Raw genomic sequence first — 21,937 nt, forward strand, 5'->3', positions numbered from 1 at the left:
ATACATTGCATCAAGCTACAATGTGGTTTGTTCGTTTTACGGGCTTGTTCATTGTGCATAAGGTTGACATACTTGGCTTACAAGACCCCCATATAGAACATACAGATAGTCCTCAACTTAACAACCAATCGCTTAGCAGCCATTCAAAGTTACGATGGACTTCCCCCGAGTTACTTACCAATCTGGTTTTGAAGTTCTGATAGCTGTCTACCCCCATGTCATGTGGCATTTATGGCCATTTGCAACATCCCACAGTTGTGTGATCATGATTTACAACATTTGTTCCCAGAAACGGGTGTTTACTTCCCACTGTACAATGGGTTTACTTAATGTCCATTGAAATCATGCAATGACCACCACAAAAGAAATCATAAAAGCAGTCATGGTCAAGTGGTAATCAGCTTAACGTGCACACTTACAACCAAAATTGTGGGCTCAATTATGATTGTAAGTCAAGGACTATCTCTGTGTATAAACAAATATTGTATAGAGGAAAATCCACCAAAAACCTATCTAGATATTAGTGTTTCATCCTAAAGAAATTTTTTGAATAAACAAGGGAGCTCTCTTTTCACACTCCAATTACCCCCCAAACCCCTTTGCCATTATATATAATGATGAGGTTATCCATTCAGTTGTGTTTGACACTTGGATTATATGTAAATTATAACTAATTCAAAGGAGAACAAATTGAGAGGCTATCAGAAAATGAAAGTGAGGCGTGGAGACAGAGAGACAATTCTTTATATGAGGATTGGCTGCTAGGCATTCTTTTCAAGTTGTTCTGTTCATCCTATTTACAATATACTGTATCTTCCAATTTCCTCTGACAGTTTATCCCATTTCACACATATTCTTACAGGTAGGAAATTAGGCCAGTATGTAATCCTGATCCTTCCTTTTCCTTTAATTCAAGCTAAACTTGCTGTGTCTCAATGTTAACAAAAAACAATGAGGCTCTAGAGATTTCTCTTCTGGAGGAAAGTTAACTCCTTCCTCTTCTCCTGAAATTTCCCCTGTCTTTCAAGTGCCAAACTATTTCTTATCTCACTTGCTCTTCTCTGAAGCTACTAGATTTTTTGGCGCCTTTGCCAAATGGTTGTAACATCAAGTAGATGTGGCAAAATTAACTTCAGCAAAGCCTAACTGGAAAGGAAGGGCAAAAAACCTGTAATAAGGGAAGGGGAATATGTCGTGTTTAAAAGAAGGATTTTGTTGTGAGGTAGCTACCAGTAGTTTTGAATCACCTTTCCAGTAAAAAAGCTCAGACAATACACTTATACAATCTGGTGCCTCTATGATAAGGAAATACCAGGATATTCAACAGGATATCAGTAGGATAAGTGTGCAAAACATGAAGGTTATTATATATCAAGTGCATATTTAACAATATGTTTTGGCCACAGCTGGTATTCAGCCAGTTCTGACAGGTTCTGGAGAACCGGTAGCGGAAATTTTGAGTAGTTCAGAGAACCAGCAAATAGGCTGGCCCTGTCCCCACTGCCTCCCAGCCTCCCAGCTGATCTTCTTTTGTTGCCCTGAGCAGGAGAACAGAGCTGGAAAACAGATTCATGGGGTGGGATTTTGCAGTAACCTTCCTCCAGGAGTGGGGAGGGAATGAGGATTTTACAGTATCCTTCCCCTAAGCCCACTAAGCCATGCCATGCCCACCAAGCCATGCCCACAGAACCGGTAGTAAAATTTTTTGAATCCCTCCATTGGTTTTGGCCCTATAACAAAACACAGGTTGTCTTCGATTTATAAACACAATTGAGCTTAAAATGTCTGTTGTTAAGCAAGACAGTTGTTAAGAGAGATTTGCCCGATTTTACAAGTTTTCTTGTCACAATTCTTCAATGAATCTGGCTTCCCCATTGATTTTGCTTGTCAAAAGGACACAATGACCCCGGGACGTTGCAACCATCACTTAAATACTTGCCAGTTGCCAAGCTCCCATATTTTGATCATGTGACCATTGGGATGCTGCAGCAACGGTCGGGTGAAAAAAACAGTAACAAATTGCTTTTTTCAGTGCCCTCAGGTCCCTAAATGAGTGGTTGTAAGTCGAGGACTAACTATGTTGCACTTCACATGAAAGCTATCGTAGTTGGTCTACAAAACTTAACCTGACCCTTACATGGGAGCAAAGAGAGTGTGAAGCCAACTTTTTACTGCCTCTTAGTCATGATTTGGATTACTGAGGTCTGAAATGTAACTTCCTATCCTTGTGGTTTTCTTGGTTAAAAAAAGATGGGAGTGGTTGATTGTTGTCTTCTCCAGTGTAGTATGAAGCCTTTGCCATTGTCACCAAGGAGACCAACCTCATGTAGAAACTCTATCTATGGGGTTACTAGGAGTAAAACACACACACACACACACCTTGATGGCACATAATCAATCATTCAATCATTGTAACTAACTCGACCTGCTTTTTTTCAGAGGACTATAGAGATAACCTTGAGGAATAGAATGCCGAAAGCATTAAATAAACAACAGCTCAATGCTGGGAAAGGAGAACGCACATGAGAAAGAAACTCGACATAACTCTGCTTTGATTCTGTTTTATATAATGGAAGAAATGTCTCCTTAGTTCCAGGTGGCTTCTCTCCTTGATTAGTGTCCATCCATTGTTTCTTGCCGTGCCTTCTGTTGTTTTGGAAAATACATTGACCCCCCTTCTTTCTGAGAGCTATAATCCTAATGCATCAGGAGAGGGTAAGTTGGGGAAGGCTGACATCCTTTGACTGGCCACTGTCTTCACATGGGCGCAGAACCTGTGTCTCCTGCTGATCTGCAGGAGCCCCACCCAGCAGCGCCACCAACATAGGACCGTCCTCTTTGCCCTAGGAGGAGAGGGCAGGGGTCTTTCCCAGCTTGGCAGCCTGCGATTCATTGAGCTGAAAAAGCTCCTGAAAAATTGCATGAAAGCCTAGAGATCTCCATTTGCTAGAAAGCAGGAAGCACTCCCACCAGTGCCCATCTGTGATGAATGCCTGATTATCTGTAGGTTGCCTTCCTTCCTTCCTTTTTACACTTCAAAAACACATAACTTAAATAGAAAAAGATGGGGTGGGGGGAGGAAAATTGAGGGGGAGGGCGACTACAAAATAAAATTATATACAAAATAGATGTACAAAATAAAAAGTACAAAAAAACATACAAAATAAAAATTCACAAAGTAAAAATCATTTAAGGACAAACAAAATTTTAAAAGAAGAAAGAAAAAATGTACTTATTCTTACAAGCGATAATAGATTGGAACAAATATATACACATGACAATCATTTTAACAATTAACATTAGAATCAGAACAGAGGTTGACAAAAACTGGAAAATAATAAGAATTATTATTTATTATAATTATATATTATAATTATTATTATAATTATTTATTATTAATTGAGCAAGTTTCTTGCTCAAAATTAGCACTTCCTTAGTAACACAGTCTCTCTCGCCATCATCCTCTCTCACCTGTGCTTAATCCTATATTTGTACGTAATAATAGGTTTTGTAATCAATATCTTGTATTGTGAAGGTCCCAAGATCAACAGACCATCAGCTATTTTTTTGAAGCACCACCTAATGTATAGCACTTCATAAAACTGCCAGCCTTCACCTTTGATTTGTCAGGTTTTCCTGGACTTTGCACACAGCCATAATATTTCAATAACCTTATCTGGTTTGCTTAAATAAACTTTCCACCTGCAATAAGTAATACTTTACTCCCCTGGTTTACCTACAGCAACAGCCAGGAATGGAGGAAGAGGAGGTCATTATCTAGTTTGCAAGAAGTCACTTGTGCAACTTACATTACAGAGAGCCCTCAATTTAAAACCATTCATTTAGTGACTGTTCAAAGTTATAATGGCACAGAAAAATTTTACATATGTCCATTTGTCACACAACCATTTCAGTATTCCCATAGTCATGTGATAAAAATTTGGCAGCTTGGTAACTGGCTAATATTTATGACGGCTGCAATGCCTTGGGGTCATGTGATCACCTTTTGTGACCTTCTGACAAGCAAAGTCAATGGGGAATCCAGATTCACTTAACAATCTTGTTGCTAACTTAACAAACTGTAGTGATTTGCTTATCAACTGTGTCAAGGAAAGCCATAAAATGGGGCAAAACTCACTGAACAACTGTTTTGCTTAATAACAGAAATTTTGATCATGTTGAGAACTACTTACAGCTTACAGAGCAGAAACAATTTTAGATCTATTTTTCTCTTGTCATGGATGGAAGCTATCGACCCTCCAGCTTCAGGCATATACTGTATGCTTTAAGCTTCTGGTGGAAGGGTGGATGTCTTACATACATGAGATTACACAGAGAATAGGTAGATCTATCAAATCTTGGCTGCAAAAGTCCAAATGGCCATTAGATGGTATCAATGATCTGTCTATCTGTCTGTCTGTCTGTCTGTCCCCCTCGCGTTCCTCGTCTTCCCAGATGGGCTCCAGAGTAACCCCAGCCACGCAGAGCCTCGCTGTGGCTCCACTCCATTGAAAACATAGGTGCGTGGCGTGCGCACACCCCATAAATTAGAGCCTCGGAGACTTTCCCCCAGGGAAAAACGCCACTGCCGGGTACTTTTAACCTGTGATTAAAGGTGACCACAGTATGTGTGTCTTTGTGTGTGAGAGAGACAGAAAGACAGACACACACACAGAGTGACAGAGATGGAGAGGGAGGTGAGAGACAGAGAGACACACAGACAGACAGAGAGAGGCACACACACAGAGAGAGACAGACAGATACACACACACACACACACACACAGTGAGTGAAAGACAGACAGACAGACACACACACACAGAGTGACAGAGATGGGGGAGGGAGGGAGGGAGGGAGAGAGAGACACACACAGATTGAGTGATTAAGTGAGTGAGTGAGTGAGTGAGTGAGAGACAGACAGACAGACAGAGACACACAGAGAGAGTGAGGGAGTGAGAGACAGACACACACACACACACACACACACACAGAGTGACTGAGATGTGGGAGGGAGGGAGACAGAGAGATACAGATAGAGAATGACAGAGAGAGACAGAGTGGGAGGGAGGGGGAGAGAGAGACACACACAGAGACAGACAGACAGATCCAGAGACAGAGAGACAGAGAGACAGAAAGAGAGAGAAAAAGAAAGATATATCCTCTTAATATATAGATATATTAAGAAATATTTCACAATATATAATTACATATTGCTTTTGTGATTAATCACTATACTTTAATTATGCACAATTTATAACAATAAAAATACATCCTGCATATCAGATATTTACATTACAATTCATAACAGTAGCAAAATTGTAGAGTAACAATGAAAAATAATTTTATGGTTGGGGGTCACCACAACATGAGGAACTGTATTAAAGGGTCACGACATTAGGAAGGTTGAGAACCACTGCTCTAGAACATTATTTCCCCAGAGATTAGAATGTCCCCCACTCTAATACTCTTCCGGAAGACACTGAAGACCTGGTTGTGCCAGTGGGCCTGGGGAATGCAGAGCGGGCTGGAGCCCATTAAAGGGATCATGTGATGTGTTGTCGATGGGGCGGGGCGTTATTTTATTTTATTATATTAATTTATTATATTATTATTCCCTTTTATTAGTTTTATTGTTTTACATATGAGGTATTTATATTTCAGCTTGAGTCTCCATATTTGAAATAAAGAAATAAAATTCACTTAACTAATGTTTCATTTAGCAATATAAATGTTGGGCTCAATTGTAGTCATAAGTCGAGGACTACCTGTACAACTTCGGCTTCACTTCTTGAAAGCCACATCACCCCACCCTAAGAGGGATGCCATTCTCATAGAAACAAAGAAGGGCTTCATGCTTACTTTTGGAGAAAGCATGTAGGCAGTGTGAAAATAATTAATCTTCTTAAATCTGATTGATGATACTAGGAATGAACAAGCCAAAGTTCTCCAGTATAGGCAAAGCTCTATCATGTTCTTATATCCTTATGATTAAAGGGCTCTTTAGGCTAAACATTACAGACTGAAGCCATTAACATAGTTAATTATTGTTGGATTTGCTGAATTAGGTAATACAAATTGGGTAATACAAATGCCTACAAGCAGTAAACAACTGTCAAACTTCAGGAAGACACTTTATTGTTCTACTTCTGGGCAGGAGAAAGCTGAATCACCTGGAGTGGAGAGAAACAGCAAGTTCATTTTCCTGGTAAATTATCTGAAAGAGGCAGAAATAACTTGTGTTCTAGTCCTTGTGTTCCAGTTTCCCTTTGCTTAGGCTCACCTTGTATATTGACATAACATTCTTATCATAAACTTAACTAGCACTTGATTTTCTTACTTTCAGTTCCTTTAAGGAGAAAAAATGAAATTAACTAAAGGAAAAGAATACACATAAACATGTATTAAGAATATAGTGTAGCCTCAGGATCAAGGAGAGGAGAGGAGGGGGAAAGTGGGGGGGGGAAGGGAAAGGGAAAAGGAAATAGTTTTCCACGTTGGAATTTCTCACTTACAGACTATCATAGCTTTATTTACAGCTGCTTTATTTACAGATTCTAATTTTCACTGCAGCTATTGAAAATACATTCTGAGAAATATTATTTCCAAAATAGTATGCTTTGAGTATTTATGAATGAAAACAGTCATCATAGAACAACAATTGTAACTAGTTCAACCCGTTAACCCCAAATAAATCAATTTTGAATATGAATAAAAAGGCTATATTGGTAGACAACCATACCTCTGCTAGCATTATCCACTTCCAATATTTGCACATTATTTCTCAGCAGGGAATGTCATGTTCTGAGCATGCTCACCATGTTGTGTATTGGCGGGAGACAGCCGACAGCTGATTGGCTTACCATCTGACAGCGCCGAGTATAAAAGGGAGCTGTCAGATGAGAAGCCGCGCTGTGTCTGTCTCGGAGCCGGTTTCCACTGTTAGCTTGTTATTGTTAAGGAATAAACTTGTTAGCCTTTATTCCTGTCTCCGCCTCAGTTACTTCGGCAATCACCCACCGTTCTCAGTACAGAACACTGGTGACGAAGGTGGGATCGTCAAACTAAGGTATCGGAATAAGCTGGTCACTACGAGCTGAAGTTACTAGCTGAAGTCACTAATTAAAATCGAGCTCTGTCACTTGTGATGAGACGTCACAGCCAGCTCCTGACAGGAATGGCCATCCTAATGTTCGCGCCTTTAGCCAAGGCTCTGAGACTTGGAAATCGGACATAACACGATTCGAATGCTTCCTGGTTGCGCACAATTTCACTGACTTGACAGATGAGAGAAAAGGCATGGTTTTTTTTGTCAGTCTGTGGCTCATACATCTTCCACACAGCAAGGGCTCTCACAGCTCCAGACCCCATCAAGTCGGTTCCATGGCATCTGTTAATGGCAAAACTAAAGAGCCATTACGCCCCACTGCCATCTTAAATAGCCCGCTGGCACGCATTTCACTGCAGAAACCAAGCCAAAGGCGAGTACATAAACAATTACATGGCTGCCCTAAGAGCAGCAGCACTCCATTGCGAGTTTAAGGACTTGGACAATGCCTTACTCGACCAGCTGGTTGGTGGCATCAGAGACTTGAGACTCTACAGCAGTGTCTCTTAGCTAAGGCTGACTTTTCTTTCCAGTCCGCACCAGATGAGGCCCACGCGGCAGAGCTAGCATCAACCTCCCTGGCAGCTATCAAGCAACATCACCCCTCCACCACTGCTGACCAACTTGAAACCTCCAGCATGGCTTCAGTTCACCAAGGGGAGGTGAGCAAAGACTCAGAGCCTGAGGAGGAGGGTGATATAAATCGCCTTAACGAGGCAAAAAAAAAAAGAGCTATTCAAGTGGCAAGGGCACACCTAAATCTGCATGTATGGGTTGCGGAGGCCACCATGAAAGAGCTGAATGCAGATTTAGGCAAGCCCTTTGCCAGCACTGCAGCCGAAAAGGGCACATTGCCAGAGTGTGTCACGCCTCCCAGCCGATGAATGCCCCGGGGTTCCAGGCCGCCAGAACCCACGGTCCCTGTTGGGCGCCTGCCAAACCACCAAAACCTAGAAATGAGTGTCATGCAATCCTTCACAACACACCAAGCTCCGAATTGATCAACTGGCAATCTTGCCACAGCATCAGAAAGAAGATCCAGCTGACGGTGTACATTGAAGGGGCTCCATGCCAAATGGAGCTCAACACTGGCTCTGCCACATCTATTGTGTCCTGGAGCACCCTAAAAAGACTGATACCACAAATTGCGAAGCGCCACCTTCAAAACTGCAATCTGACTTTCAGGGACTATCAGGGAAACCTGATTCCTGTAATTGGCACCAGCAAATTTAATGTCCAGTTTAAGGGCTTCGAAGGGAGGCTGCCATTCATTGTTGTTGAAGGAGCGCTGCCTAGCCTCCTTGGACTTGATTGGTTTGACTCCCTTGGCCTTCAAGTCAGTGGCATACACAGTGTACAACAATCTGACCTAGACATTTTAGTTAAAGACTTCCCTGCTGTGTTTCACAGCCAGCTGGGCACTCCAGTCTCCTTCAATCTCGACCCTACTGTGCCGCCCATCCGCATAAAGCCGCGGTGTGTGCCATTTGCCCTCAAGCCTAAGGTGGACGCTGAGCTGGACAAGCTCATCGAGCAAAGGGTCCTCAAGCCGGTGGACCATGTGAGATGGGAGACCCCCATCGTAAGGCCCATCAAGCCCGATGGCAGCATCAGGATCTGTACTGACTACCGTGGCTCCATAAACTGCGCACTGCCATCCAACGCCTACCCAGTGCCGGTGGTCCATCATCTGCTACACACCTTGAGTGAAGGCTCCATTTTTGCAAAGCTGGAACTCGCATAGGCGTACCAGCAGCTGCTAGTCGACGCCGAAGCAGCAGAAGCCCAAACCATCATAACTCATCGCGGTGCTTTCAAATGCTGCTGTTTGCAGTTCAGGTAAGCATTGCCCCAGGATTGTTCCAGAGCCTAATGGAGCAGCTGCTCCATGGACTCAGGGGCATCATCCCTTATTTTGACCATTCTGAACTCATGGCCAGACTTCGCTCAGTTCTACACCGATTCCAGCAAATGGGGCTGAAAGTCAAGCCCGAAAAATTCCAAGTTGCTGCATCCCAGGTTGAATTCCTGGGGTATCTCGTTGATGCCAAGGGCCTCCATCCCACTGCAGCCAAAAGGCAATTGTAGAGGCGGCAACTCCGTCCACTAGAGCCGAACTCCAAGCTTTCCTTGGACTGCTCAACTTCTATGCATTGTTCCTGCCCCACAAGGCTTCGGTGGCTGAACCACTTCACTGCCTGCTAGATCAGAAAGCTCCATGGGTCTGGAGCCGCAAGGAAGCCGCTGCTTTCAAGGCAGTTAAACAACTGCTGGTGTCAACTGTTGTTCTCTTGCAATACAACGAACACTTGCCCCTGCTTCTGGCCTGTGACGCTTCCCAGTACAGGGTTGGCGCTGTCCTCTGCCACCAACCACCAAATGGCAATGAGGTGCCCGTGGCGTTTTTCTCCACAACTCTGTCCATAGCCAAAAGAAATTATGTGCAAATTGATAAGGAAGCACTAGCCATTGTGGCTGGGGTCAAGCGATTTCATCACTATTCTACGGCCACCGGTTCCAGATTGTCACCGATCACAAACCGCTTCTCGAGTTGCTCGCTGGGGACAAGCAAGCTCCACAGGTGCTTTCCCCTCACATGACCTGCTGGACAGTGTTCCTCATTGCGTACGACTATGCCCTCCTGCACTGCCCGGGTAAGCAGATCGCCCATGCAGACATGCTCAGCAGATGCCCCCTCCCAGGTGTGGTAGAAGACCTGGTGCCTGCTATGTCTGTGCTCTTGGTTGACGACCTTCGCCTGCCAGTCACCGCTGCCAACATCGCCCGGCAGTCCGCAAAGGACAAGGTAATTTCCTGGGTTTTAGTTTGGGTAAAACGGTAAAACAGGGGTGGCCACAGGACACTGTACGGCCAGAATTCCTTCCTTACAAAACACGCCTGCAGGAGCTCTCTGTCCAGAGTGGCTGCCTGTTATGGGGTCATAGAGTCATCGTATCACCCCTTCTGAAAGCCGCAGTTTTAAACAAGCTTCACTGCAGCCATCCCGGAATCGTCCACATGAAGGCGTTAGGGCGCAGTTACCTGTGGTGGCTAAGTTAGATCAGGATATCACCACACACGTCTCGGGGTACCCGCAATGCCAAGGCTTGGAGGCATCCCCACCCAGAGCAGAGCTGCGTGAATGGGAACATCCCAGCTCGCCCTGGTCCCACATCCATGTGGATTTTGCGGGCCCCCTCCAAGGACAGGTTTTTCTCATTGTGGTGGACGCATTCTCTAAGTGATTAGAGATTGTAAGGATGCCATCCACCACTTCAGATGCTCTGATAGGGGCCCTTAGGAGGTTATTCGCCACTCACAGTCTTCCGGATATGCGGGTGTCCGACAACGGACCACAGCTGACATCGGCCAAATTCGAGGGGTTTCTGGCTTCTCTAGGGGTTCACCACGCTTTAATTTTCCCCTTCCACCCGGCCAGCAGGAAGCCCTCACCAAGATGGGTCTGGCCAATTTTCAAGAACGCATAGACTCCTTCTTGTTGGCCCATCACACTACGCCTTGCCCAACTACCAACATTAGCCCTGTGGAATTATTGATGGGCCGATCTTTTGCCCTGGGGGAGGCAGTGTACGTTAGGAATTACATAGGCCATCCCTTGTGGTTGCCGGGCGTTGTGGCTGACCAGACCGGGCCCTGTTCTTACAGGATGAAGCTGGACGACGGTTGGGTATGGCGGCGCCATTTTGACCAGATGCGGGCCAGGTGGGGCCAACTAACCCAGAAGCTTGACCAGTCACAGATGGAGGCTGGTGCCACGGCACAAATGTAGCCCTTGCAGATGAGCCTGCAGCCTATCCGGAATTGCAGAACGACGACTTACCAAGGGAGCTGGTCCGACCCCTGTTGTTCCCATGTTCTGCGCCACCGTCATCCAGCGAATCCGGGTCCTCGGAAAGTCGGCCATCTACTCCGGATGTCAACATCGAACCACACCGTTCAGGCCGGGTTAGGTGGCACCTGGCCTACTTTCAAGACTACGCTTGCGCGAACTTGGTGGGAAGGAGTGTCACATTCTGAGCATGCTCACCATGTTGTGTATTGGCGGGAGACAGCTGACAGCTGATTGGCTTACCATCTGACAGCGCTGAGTATAAAAGGGAGCTGTCAGATGAGAAGCCGCGCTGTGCCTGTCTCAGAGCCAGTTTCCACTGTTAGCTTGTTATTGTTAAGGAATAAACTTGTTAGCCTTTATTCCTGTCTCTGCCTCAGTTACTTTTGCAATCACCCACCGTTCTCAGTACAGAACAGAGAACTCCCTCCAAGCTTCAGGTTCAGCATTTTAATAACCAGAGTTCTGACTCGGTTTAGCAATTTGGATAATCCACTGCGAGATTTCAGTCATACATCTCAGAAAATTTCTTCCAACCATGCATTGAAAGAAAACAGGCATATTGCTTATGCCACCTCTCATCTTCTCTGAGCTAAATGCTCTCTTTTGATGAGTGTGAGTTACTTGAGAGGGATGTTGTTGATGCTGCTGCCCACAGACTTCAGCCTTTTCCTCTGCCTGTGTAGCCCACATTCACATGTTTCTTTTGCCACCAACCTCTGGCTAACCACACTGGGTTCATTGAAACCACACATAGACATGCCCTGATCTCCAAACCATGTTTTCTCTCATCCAGAGGCTACATCCTTCTAAAGAGATATTCCGCATATTATTCAACCGTTGGGAAACCATGCCATCTAACCATAACTTGCTTAGCTAAGAAATCATTGTCCTAAAAAGTTACATCAGTAAGAAAGAGAAAAGTTTTTCTTTTTCTGCATTGCCAACTAATCAGAACCTGTGCCTAGTATGTATTTAACACTGAAACCACAATTGTAGTTGCCACCACTGTACACTTCATCTCCACACCTCCTTGGTAAGAAATTAAGCTCCAGAGGCAGATTGCTTTCTCCTTGTGCATTGTTTTTTCAATTAGCTTGTCCTTGACTATAAAAATAACACACACACACACACTCACACACTCTCTCTCTCTCTCTCTCACACACACACACACACGCCTCTTCATTTATGCTTTTTGGCATCACCCCAGGAAATATTAAGGAGGTAGGAAGAGAGAAAATAAGCTTTTAACTCAGAAACTAGACAAACTTTACACAAGGATTTCCTTCAGACAAAAGCTGTCTCCTTTACAGGGAGAAGGTTGTAATAACACAGAGAGTATGTCTGACTAGAAAACCAACAACAACATTTCAAGGATGTAGATTTTGTATGCTTTTTTTAAAGGGGGGGGGGCTGACTCAAAAAAACCCTGATCTAACTGCAAAGGGATGAGCTTGGAAGTAAAGCTATAATTACAGCTATACATACTCTGTAAAAGGAATCCCAAGGTAGGTGCAGACTCACCCTGATAAGGAAGGAGATTCTGAGATTTTATCTCAAAGATTCTTCACTATCCCGGCCTGGATGGAAGGCAAGAGAAATGACCGACAACTCAGATCAGTAGGAGCTGTCCATACTTTGTGACTTCTGAACCGTTGTCTTGCTAGCAAGGCTCTCCCTGCCACACCTACTTCCTTTTTGCATTGCCAATTATCCCTGCCCTTCTTCTCCACTAGGAGCAAAAAGCTGCAAAGTCAACAGGATTAATCATTACTTCCTCGTAAAAGTGATCATCGGTATGATAGGTGGATGTATGTACCCGAAGTTTATATAGTGCCAAGGATCTTAAAGAGTCTTTTTACAAAGACGCGTCCATCCTTTGAGGTCGGCAAAATGAGGACTCAGATTGTTAGGGGTGATATGCAAATAATGCTTACATTGTAAACCATCCAGAGAGTGCTGTAAAGCACTATGGGGCAGCATATAAGCGTAAATGTTATGCGTTCTATGCACATAGATACCCAAGATACTGTAAATATTTATCTAGTACCCAGGGCAGAGCAGCAGTGTTAGTGCTACCATAATGGCTTCCTCAAATTGCTGTGGCTTTTTCATTTTCCTCCATGGAGAAAAGGAAGAATCTGAAAAAAAATTACTTAGAGATACTATTGCAAGAGAATCTTTTCCCCAGCTTCTGTCTGTTCGCGTAATGAAGCAACCAGATTCCTCTTGTTGAATTTTGATTTGTAGTGTAAGTAGAACTTGACAACCACAACTGAGCCAAAAATTTCTGTTGGTAAGCAAGAGAGATGTTGAGTGAGTTGTGCCCCATTTTATGACCTTTCTATTGCTAGATGATGCACACACAAAAAATTCGGTTATATAAATTAAGAGAAACTATTTTTTAATAAATTTTATTTACAAACATGTAAAATACACATACACAAAACTTAGACGTTCACCACATTTACACAATACAATACGAACAGGGGCTTCCTGTTCTTTCTAATAGCAATTGCCAATCAATATCGCGCACCTTATATTGTTTCCCCTTCTGTTATATTTCATTTGTATTTCACCATTCTTAACCCTCTTATCTTACTTAATTAAGAGAAACTATTGAAAGCAAGTCAAAGAATGCATTCAAGGAATCACTTCTATTCAAATGAGAAAAATGGGGGAACCGCAACTGAAGCAAAGAGACGGGAATTTCTTAATCCAACTCATTCCCCACACATCAGATACAAGGTTCAAAATGATGTAAGGTCTACATATTGAGAGCCCTACTTAAGGTTTAGGCTGTGTAAGATATGGGGCCAGGAATCTGGCCAGCAATAGGAGCTCCGAAAAGAAGCTGCCCACTATCTCCAAAACCTGAATATAAATCCTGCATAAGTTGAGGACAGGTAGTCCTCAACTTATGCAGGTAGTCCTCAACTTATAACCATTTATTTAGTAACCATTCAAAGTTACAGCAGCACAGAAAAAGTGATTTATGAATCTCATGCTTACAACTGTTGTACCATTCCCAGTTATATGATCAAAATGGTGGGTGCTTGGCAACCAATATATATTTACAACTCCTGGGGCCTTCCGATTACCGTTTGCAACGTTTGCAGCTGGTTTCCAACATGCAATGGAGAAAGTCGCTTTTGCTTAACAATTGCATGATTACCTACCAACTGCGTAGTGAGTGATTTGCTTTAAAATCGTATCAAAAAAAGTCAAAAAATTGGGCATGATTCATTTCACAACTCCCTTGCGTAGCAACAGAAACTTTGGTCCTAGTTGTGATTATAAGTTGAGCATTATTTATATACTATAAAGCAATACTGATACACTAAAATAAGAACTGTATATATACACCACTTGTGTCATTGTCTATATTTGAAGTATAGGTAGTTGCTTCTTCTTACACCTACCATGTCTCCCCAAAAATAATACAGGGTCTTTTCTTTTGACCCCTGAAATATTTTTGGGGTGCAGTAGGCAACAAGCATGGTCACCTCATGGCTGCTTGAGGTTCAGATGGTAGCTGCGACCAGGAACATTTGCAACAATCCATCTTGTGCACCAATTGCATCCATTCCTATTCTGGAAGGCAATGTTCATGGTCACTCAAGCCTTAGTGACTTGCTGGCTGGTCTTTTGCAATGTTTTCTTCATGGGGCTGACCTTCAAAATGTCAGTTGGTGCAGAGTGCAGTAGCACTAGCACTGTTAAGTTACCTCAATGTGAAAGCCAAATTGACTATCAGGTGTATCAGGGCTACTGCAGCTATGGCTCCCTTTTGTGAAAAGGGTGAAATCTAGTGGTAAATGTGCCTTTACATGACAATTATCCAAGAAAATTGTATCCTCCCTAAGATCCAGAAAACCCCAACCCTGAAAAACCTCGAAGAGAAGGTGATGGGGCCAGATTGTCAGTAGAGTTTGATACACAGCAGTGCTTTGATTTTTAGGTTTCAGGGCCTTATACTGTAAGGTTGTTTAATGTGTGCTATTATGAGATGATAGATAGATAGATAGATAGATAGATAGATAGATAGATAGATAGATAGATAGATGGATAGGATAGGATAGGATAGGATAGGATAGGATAGGATAGGATAGGATAGGATAGGATAGGATAGGATAGGATACGATAGGATAGGATAGATAAGAGAGGGAGAGAGACAGACAGACAGGACTTTGCCTAGAGTGAGTGAATATAGAAGGGACATGGAGTTATCTTTAACACAACTTCTAAAGATATAACCAGAGTTTATTATAATGTATACAACTCAGAAAAGGACAGGAGATAAATCAAGAGTCCCTGGTAAACTGACCATCTTCCTCTCCTACCACCACTACCAAATGCAGGAAACACTGTGTTTATTAGTAGATTTTTATATGGGAAGAAATATGAGCTCCATTCGGTTCTGCTGGTGAGAATAAATTCCTTGTGTTCAGAATTTACCTCTTTGCACCAGGTTCACTTAGTTAATCTGAGTTCTGAAATCTACTCACTTGTACAATTATTTTGCAGCAAAGGGCAATTGCTTTGCTCCATGCTTAAGGTGACCAGATTTTCAGATTGGTAAAGAGGGACACCTTTGACCGGGGGGGAGGGGGGGGCTTGATTAAAAATTTTATACGGAGCAACAAACATTTTCATACAACGCAAAAATAGTATTGTAATATTTTTTTTATTTCAACATAACTACAATTTACAAATATAAATTGTAACTGTTGCCAAACATCAAAATTTTGATCACGTGACCATGAGGATGCTGCAATGGTCACTAAGTGTGAAAATGGTCGCTAAGTGTAAAAATGGTCATCAGTCACTTTTTTCAATGCCATTGTAACTTTGGTCACTAAGCCCATTATACCACCTTTCTTGCCACAGTTCTTAAGTGAATAACTGCAACTGATAAGTTAGTAGCATAAGTGAATCTGGTTTCCCCATTTGACTTTGTCAAAAGGTGATTATATGACCCCAGGACACTGAAACCATCATAAATACGAATCTGTTGCCAAACATCAAAATTTTGATCACGTGACCATGAGGATGCTGCAACGGTCGCTAAGTGTGAAAAATGGTCATCAGTCACTTTTTTCAATGCCATTGTAACTTTCGTCACTAAATGAACTGTTTGAAAGCTAAAGCTAGCTTGCATTATAATGCCTTATGCTAGCTTACATTTTCAAGAGAGAGAAGCTAAACTCCTTATTAGAATTGAAATAGAAATGAATAGAGTAGAGTAGAGTAGAGTAGAGTAGAGTAGAGTAGAGTAGAGTAGAATAGAATAGAATAGAATAGAATAGAATAGAATAGTTTATTAGCCAAGTGTGATTGGACACACAAGGAATTTGTCTTTGGTGCATAGGCTCTCAGTGTACATAAAAGAAAGAAATATATTCATCAAGAATCATAAGCTACAACACTTAGTGATAGTCATAGGTTACTAATAAGAATCAAATTATACTAGGAAACAAATTATTGGATTTTTAAATTATTGGATTTTTTTTCAAAGAAACTCAGTATGTGCTTCCTGATTATTAAAAGTGCAAATTCAGTGTCAATGACTCCTGACTATTTAAAATATAGTCTAAGACAATTTAAAAAAAGAATCCACAAAGAATAAAACTTTTTTTAAAAAATCCTATGCACAATAAGTAAAATATTACTATAAAATACATTCAAAAAATAAAAGAAAAAAACCTGGCTCACTTACCAGCAGGCAGGCACTTCAAGTTAATCCAGAATGATATAGATGTTAATATCTGCGGGCCACCAAAATTTTCTCACAGACCACCAGTGGTGCACCACGGACCACTGGTTGGGGACCACTGCTTTAAAGCAGAATCTGCAGAGGGGAAACAGGGAGACGGTTCCTAAATAGAACGCCCCCTTTAAAAAAAAGTAAGTTTTTTTTAAATGACTCAATGCAGCCAAGTTCATTATATGGCATCATGCAAGCCTTGTCACATCTTATTATGCCATCATCGCTAAATCTCTTTAGAAAGTCTACACGAATATAGTTTGTAAATCCTCCTATATTGCTCCTTTCCCATGACTCCTGACGCTGGCAGGTAGACTGCCCTTGGCCACAGAAGCTCAAGAGGAGAAAATTGGATAAAGCATACCTTAGTCATGCTGGATGAAAATTTAAATTTCTAACTTGCCTCTTTTGGGGGATGAGGGGGGGGGGCGTCAAGGCTGCCCAGGAAGACCAGCAGAATAATAATTTAAAAAAAGAGATAGACTTAATGCGATAAATAGAGAAATGTGTAGAGAAATGTAAAGAATGAAGAGGGATGGATGGATGAAAAGGGGGAAAGATTGATGAGTTTTTAAGATTCTGGGGCTGCAAAACGGGGGTTATTAATCTCTCTCTCTCTCTCTCTCTCTCTCTCTCTCTCTCTCTCTCTCTCTGTGTGTGTGTGTGTGTGTACAATTTTTACCAGCAACAAAAAAGGAATTGCTAGCAGCTAGCAGGGTCTTTTATTTGCAGCTGTTAAGTGCTCGGTTACAGCAATTATGAGCTCTCAGGAGGAATGGGGGAACCTGGGGAGGAGGCGTGGGGGGGATCAGAGATCACAAGGTAGGAAAGGGATAGATTTAAAAAAAGAGGTGATCGTACGCCCCCACCCACCTACTCCCAACCCCATCTGACAGAAGGAGATGAGAGAAGAGCAGCGGAGAGAAGGAAATCTCCTACATCCCCCCGCCTCTTCCAAATTATACACAGAGACACTGCCCTCCCCATCCCCGCAGCCCCAATTCCAGCCGCACCAATTCAAGCTCCCAGATCTCTCTCTCTCTCTTTTTCTCCACTCAACCAAACAAACGAGCAAAGGAAATACGAGAAAAGCAACTTTTTAAAAAATAAATAAAGAAATAAATGAAATCCAAGGCACGGGAGGAAAATCCCCCTTTCCCCTAATTCCCACTCCCCCCCCCATCCTGCCTCCCGATCCATTTGGGGTGGATTTCTTTATTTGCAATAAATCCTGGGTTTCCCCCCCTTTTTTTAAAGGAAGGAAAATGACAGATCTTCTCCCCCCTCCCCTCCCACCAAAAGGAGACCGGAGAAAAGCAACCAGATCGAAAGGAAGGGAGTTACGATCATGTTTGGAAGAGCAGGAGGGGAGGGAGGGCTGCGAGCAAGCCGAGCGGAGGGAGGGAAACCACTGCCCTCCAAAGGCCACATCGGGAACGACACTTCAGAGAAATAAAAACTTTTTTTTTAATGGCGTCCTTTTTAAATCTGGATTTTTTTGAATACACGGGACAAATTTTGAAAAATCGTGACTGTCCCGCCAAAAGTGGGACGTCTGGTCACCTTACACCATGCTTGTTTATCTGCTCTTACTTAAGTAATAAATCATGGAGCCAGGTTCCTTTTTAAATTTTTCTAATTTTACTCTTGTTTGGTAATCTGGGTTGTGTGTCCGTGAACCTACAGTATGTTATTATCAACTTATTACCAATTGGTAGGAAAATTATTCTTAACCTAATGGAACACAAAGAAGAATAAGTGCAGATTGTTGTCCTCTGCCTACTATACGTTCAATCATCCTGTGCCAATACAGTTAAAGAAAAGGCTGGCCTGTATTATCTAAGGTGACCAGACGTCCCACTTTTGGCGGGACTGTCATGATTTTTCAAAATTTGTCCTGTGTCCCGCTGTGTGTTCAAAAAGTCCCGATTTTTTTCTTTGAAAAAAAAAATCCAATAATTTAAAAATCCAATAATTTGTTTCCTAGTATAATTTGATTGCTTATTAGTAACCTATGACTATCACTAAGTGTTGTAGCTTATGATTCTTGATGAATGTATTTTTACTTTTATGTACACTGAGAGCATATTCACCAAAGACAAATTCCTTGTGTGTCCAATCACACTTGGCTAATAAACTATTCTACTCTACTCTACTCTACTCTACTCTACTCTACTCTACTCTACTCTACTCTACTCTACTCTACTCTACTCTATTCATTTCTATTTCAATTCTAATAAGGAGTTTAGCTTCTCTCTCTTGAAAATGTAAGCTAGCATAAGGCATTATAATGCAAGCTAGCCTTAGCTTTCAAACAGTTCATTTAGTGACCAAAGTTACAATGGCATTGAAAAAAGTGACTGATGACCATTTTCACACTTAGTGACCATTTTCATACTTAGCGACCATTGCAGCATCCTCATGGTCACGTGATCAAAATTTTGATGTTTGGCAACAGATTTGTATTTATGATTGTTTCAGTGTCCTGGGGTCACATAATCGCCTTGTGTGACTTTTTGACAAAGTCAAATGGAGAAACCAGATTCACTTATGTTACTAACTTATCAGCTGCAGTTATTCACTTAAGAACTGTGGCAAGAAAGGTGGTATAATGGGCTTAGTGACCAAAGTTACAATGGCATTGAAAAAAGGGACTGATGACCATTTTTCACACTTAGTGACCATTTTCACACTTAGCGACCGTTGCAGCATCTTCATGGTCATGTGATCAAAATTTTGATGTTTCGCAAAAGGTACAATTTATATTTGTAAATTGTAGTTATGTTGAAATAAAAAAATATTACAATACTATTTTTGCGTTGTATGAAAATCTTTGTTGCTCCATATAAATTTTTTAATCAAGCCCCCCCCCCCCCAGGGTCAAAGTGTCCCTCTTTACCAATCTGAAAATCTGGTCACCTTAGTAGGCTTTGCTGGTCACCTTTCACAGGCTTTACTTTTAAATCTGAGATGCCCAGTCTGTATATTTTGTGTCTTTGCCACCCTCTAGTGGCTAAATGGTGAGGTTAAAACTCAGAAGACTGAGTCATAACCGGAATGTTTCATATCCATTATAGGTAATGCAGGCCACATTTTCTTGGGAAAAAGTAAAGGATAAACCTGAAAAAGGGACAACTCAAAGAGGTTTATAAGGCTTAAAAATAGTTTGCTTATAACTTTGCTATAGGGCTAGCCATTACCGGGGAAGGAGGGTTCGCTACATCACAGCGATCCGTCCTTCTGGCCCTATTAGCTCCACTTCAGGACCAGATGGTGAGAGTTGTCAGGGCCCTGGTCTCAGGCTGTTGTTGCTAAATGCCAGGTCTGTGGTTCACAAAGCTCCCCTCATCCGGGACCTAATATTAGACGAGGGGGCAGACACTGCATGTATTACTGAGACCTGGCTGGGCCATGGGGGAGGAGTCCCTCTCACTGAAATGTGCCCAGAAGGGGTTCAGGTGCTCCATCAGCCGCGACACTAAGGAAGGGGTGGGGGAGTGGCAGTCATCATCCGAGAGTCCCTAGTTCCCCGTAGGATCCCTGCTCTGGAGATTGTCGGGTGTGAGTCCCTTCTGCTGAAGTTGGACCTTGGGGGTCAAATGGGTTTATTGCTAACATACCTACCTCCCAAAAGCATTGCAACAGCCCTGCCTGTGCTCCTCGAGTCAGTAGCTGAGCTGGCAGTTGAGTTCCCCAGGCTTGTAGTGCTGGGGTATTTCAACCTGCCATCGCTCGGTGAACGCTCTGATGGAGCGCAGGAGTTCATGGCTTCCATGATAGCCATAGACTTGACCCAGGTAATTCAGGGTCTGACTCATTCAGCGGGGCACATGCTCGACTTCGTATTTCTCTTGGAGCAGTGGAGACGTGATCTAGATTTGAAGGGCATCAAGATCTTGCCCTTGTCATGGTCAGATCACTTCCTACTGAGGTTCAACTTTTGGAAACCAATCCCCCACTGTAGGGAGGGGGAACCGACTAGGTGCTTCCGCCCCAGGCGCCTGATGGACCCTATGGGATTTCAGATGGCACTTGGTGAGATACCTGACTCTCTGACCCACAGTCCGGCGGAGTCCTTGGTCGCTGCTTGGAATATAGCGGCGGTGGAGGCTCTAAACCGGATTGTGGCTTTATGGCCTCTTCGCGGCAGTGGATCTAGGAGGGCTCCTTGGTTCACCGAGGAGCTCCGGGAGATGAAGCGCCAAAAGAGATGCCTAGAGCGATGCTGGAGGGCTAGTAGCTCCGAATCCGACCGAACACAATTAAGAGCTTTTAATAGGACTTATCTAGTGGCGATACGGGCGGAAACATGTGCACATTTTTCCGCTCTTATTGCATCCACAGAATCTCGTCCAGCTGCCCTGTTATAGCCCGCTCCCTCTTGAAAGGGAGGGATGCGGACAAACCCTTACAGGGTAGAGCTGAGGAATTTGTTCAGTTTCTGTCGGATAAAATCGCTCGGATCCGGACGGACCTGGACTCCACTTGGACGGTACCAGCCGAGCTGCCAGGGGAAGGTCCTGATCAGATTTTATGGAGCAAGTTTCAACTTGTCGCTCCTGAGGAAGTGGACAAGGCCATGGGAGCGGTGAGTGCCTCCACCTGTTTACTGGACCCGTGTCCCTCCTGGCTGGTCTTGACCAGCAGGGAGGTGACATGTGACTGGCTTCAGAGGATTGTTAACACCTCTCTTCTGGAGGGATCCTTCCCGCATCCTCTAAATGATGCGGTGGTGAGACCCCTCTTTAAGAAACCTTCCCTGGATCCAGCCATTTTGAACAACTATCGCCCAGTCTCCAACCTCCCCTTCGTGGGGAAGGTTGTCGAGAAGGTAATGGCCTCTCAACTCCGACAGACCTTGGATGAAACAGATTATCTGGAGCCCTTTCAGTCGGGTTTCAGGCCTGATTACAGCACCGAAACTGCTTTGGTCGCGCTGATCGATGATTTCTGGCGGGCCAGGGATAGAGGACATTCCTCTATCCTAGTGCTTCTTGACCTCTCAGCGGCCTTCAATACCATCGACCATGGTATCCTTCTGCAATGGTTACGCAAGGTGGGAGTGGGAGGCACCGTCTTAAAGTGGTTCTCCTCCTACCTCTCGGACAGGTCGCAGTAGGTGTTGGTTGGGGGACAGAGATCGACCCTTAGGCCCCTCAAATATGGGGTGCCGCAGAGCTCGGTTCTGTCCCCCCTGCTATTTAACATCTACATG

At 43.3% G+C, this 21,937-nt stretch overlaps 1 protein-coding gene across 4 annotated transcripts in view; it reads left to right on the forward strand.

The window, feature by feature from the left end:
- Positions 1-6,088: 6,088 nt before the first annotated feature.
- LOC116502949 (sterol O-acyltransferase 2-like) overlaps positions 6,089-21,937 on the forward strand; it is a 102,318-nt gene continuing 86,469 nt past the window's right edge. For all 4 annotated transcript variants that reach the window (XM_032209001.1, XM_032208997.1, XM_032209002.1 and 1 more), the window contains exon 1: positions 6,089-6,205. The gene's annotated coding sequence lies outside the window, so the exon portion shown is untranslated. The remainder of the gene's footprint in view (positions 6,206-21,937) is intronic.

Source organism: Thamnophis elegans, chromosome 2 (genome assembly GCF_009769535.1).
Source record: "Thamnophis elegans isolate rThaEle1 chromosome 2, rThaEle1.pri, whole genome shotgun sequence".
NCBI lineage: Eukaryota > Metazoa > Chordata > Lepidosauria > Squamata > Colubridae > Thamnophis > Thamnophis elegans.